Raw genomic sequence first — 2718 nt, 5'->3', positions numbered from 1 at the left:
CAGGATGCCCCCGCCTGCTGCTGCTTCTGGTTCACTCATTCCCCAAGGGGCAGTCGGGGGAGGGCAAGAACAAAAGGCTCCCCTGTGGATCATGGACCCTCCAGGTGGTCTGGGGCCAGGACAAAGCCGCTGCCTGTTTCCCGGGCGCCAAGGCGGCTGGAGGGGAAAGGGACGAGGCTGCACAGGCAGGCTGGGCTGTGATTCCTGCTGAAGGGCTTGGATTGGCCACGAGCAGCTGCTGCTCCAGCCCTTCTCCGAGCACACTTGCAAGGACCAAGCAGGCAGCAGTCCCACAGCCCAGCCCAGCCCGCAGCTCGTTAGCAAACGGTTCTCAGAACTGCTTCTTAAAATAGCTAGGGGTTCTACAGAACCGGTGAGAACCAGCTGAATCCCACCACTGCCTATATGTGAAGTTTTGATTCTTTGCTCCAATGTGCATGACTTTACATTGTATTTCAATACTTAAATTTCAATACTTATTTTGAAATGCTTACATCGAAATGCATCTGCCATTTTGCTGCCCAGTCTCTTCTGGTCTTCACCACTCGGAAAGGTTTGATGACATCCACAAACCTGGCCACCTGGCTGCTTATCCCTGCCTCCAGGTCATTTATGAACAGGTTGAAAAGCACTGGTCCCAGGACAGATCCTTGGGGCACTTGGACTTAGTCAAGCCCTTCTTCCTTTGTGGTATTCACTTCCACAGGGCCTCTAGTACTGTTGTTTTGAGCAGCCTCCATGAACTTTGGAGAGATCAGACTCTTTTTACCTTCACTTTGAACTTATGTCTAATTAGTCTCCTCATTTGTGGGACGTCTGCCCTTTGGATTTTTGTATCAGATTTGCTTGCCACTCTTCCCTCTACATGCATGGCAAAACGGATTGCAGCATGGTCACTTTCCCCAATGGCTCAGTAACATTTACAAGCTGAATGGTGTATGATATGATAATTTGCATATGATGTGAAAATTAATTAAATATTAATTTATTAATAATTAATTAATGATGTCATATGGGAGTGACAAAAATGTATGGGCACCTGTTGTCAAGTGACCTAGCTACGACACTGTGTCTGGACAAACGCTCAGTCTGTCAGGGAGAGAGTCTCAGGCGGGCTTCAGCTAACACAAAAAAGAAGGGGAGGAGGTTCTCTCTGCCAGAAGAGGCTGCTGAGTAAGTGTAGAGATGGCCTCCTGTGTCAGCATCAGAAAAGGAAACTTGCCTCTCAGCACAGTCCAGAGTCACCCGGATCCTCTTGAGCTCCTCACTCAGGGACAGAGGAGTGTAAGGAGGGGCATTGAAAACTCTGTACTCATATTGGATGTTCCTCAAACACCTGGAATCAGGGGAACCTCCCCACTTCTCCAAAGCCCAGATCCCTTCCACAGGACTAAAATCAAAATCACCCTTCCTTTGCACAGACTCTCTGGCAACCCCCACAGCCCACTCTCCCTTATTGCCCACAGTGACCTCCCACAAGTGTCTGCCTGCTCTGAATCCCTCACAGCCCAGCACAAAAGGCCAGCAATCAAATCTCTCCGGATTCCTAGGCAGATCTTGCCATTTGTGTCCCCATCTCAAGCTTTTGCGATCTGCAGACAGGATGAGTTGGGGATGAGCCGTGTCTGGATCCAGCGTCACCTTTGCTTCCGAGGTTGGAGGAGGAGAGAGAAGAAGCATCAGGAGACTCATCCGGAGCCACAGGGACAAGAAGGTGGGGCCCTGTGATTAGGAGGGAGGGAGGGCATGAAGCAGTCCCTTGGGGCCAGAGCATGGCTGAGGGAGCCCATTTCTTGGGGGGACAGGCGAGCGGGAATGCACCCCTGACTCCCTTCTTTCCTGGGCGTTGTGCTCCTTGCCTCTTCTGGGCCTGGCTGCTGGCTGGGGACCTTATGGCTGTTTTTTAATTCTCATATGAATGTCTGTTGGATTGTAGCTCAGTCCACACTTGCCTGGGAGTGAGCCCCATTGACTATGGTGGGGCTGGCTTCTGAGTGGACATGCATAGCATAGGGCTCTCAGGTGCTCTCTGACTGGGTGCAGGTGCAGGGAAGTTTGCCATGCTGGGGCTTAAAGAATGGTGAGCTGCCTTATTTTCAGGCTTGTATTCACTTTGGGTCCCCCCCCCCACCGCCTCTTTCGTTACCAGGGACCTCTGTCTCCCTGGTTGAGGGGGTGGCAGTCCTCTGCTCAGTCCCTGCTGGTCACTGGGTGAGATTCAGACAAACATAGTGGTTCTACTGGTACTACTGTACCAGCCTGGATTGGCCAAGCGGAAATAGATAGACCGGTGGTCTGACTCAGTATGTGGCAGCTCCTAGTTTCGCTCCGCTGGGTGGCGTCTGAGCTGGTGGGCAGCCTCTGGTGTGTTTGTCTGGGTTTTTGACAACTATAGGGGGTGATTGCCCCCCTCTCCTGTTTGTGTTTGACTAGGCCTAAGAAAGCTCAGAGGTTGGGAGGAAGGCTCCCAAGCCCCCTGCCCCTTGCATACTGGAGCTCACTTTTTCCTCTGAGGTTGGTAATGAAACAGGGGAGGTGATGGCTCTTATGGCCCAAGCTGAGATGATTATGAAGAGGAGGCTGCCCGCAGGGCTGGAAATGGGAAGGTGTGAGGCATCCAATGAAGGTCCACAAACAGGCCGGACAAGCCCCAACTAGACTGAGGCTCAAGAGCGCCAGATGGCCAATGAAGGCCCAGGAGAACAAACGTATTAAAGC

The 2718-nt window shown here is 52.1% G+C and overlaps 1 pseudogene; it reads right to left on the bottom strand.

The window, feature by feature from the left end:
- Positions 1 to 1092: 1092 nt before the first annotated feature.
- Positions 1093 to 1692, bottom strand: LOC136639105 (E3 ubiquitin-protein ligase TRIM58 pseudogene; annotated as a pseudogene).
- Positions 1693 to 2718: the final 1026 nt, after the last annotated feature.

The sequence above is a fragment of the Tiliqua scincoides genome, chromosome 2, assembly GCF_035046505.1.
Source record: "Tiliqua scincoides isolate rTilSci1 chromosome 2, rTilSci1.hap2, whole genome shotgun sequence".
Lineage (NCBI taxonomy): Eukaryota > Metazoa > Chordata > Lepidosauria > Squamata > Scincidae > Tiliqua > Tiliqua scincoides.
Note: the sequence above shows the minus strand (reverse complement) of the source record. Positions and strands in the feature narration are given on the sequence as shown.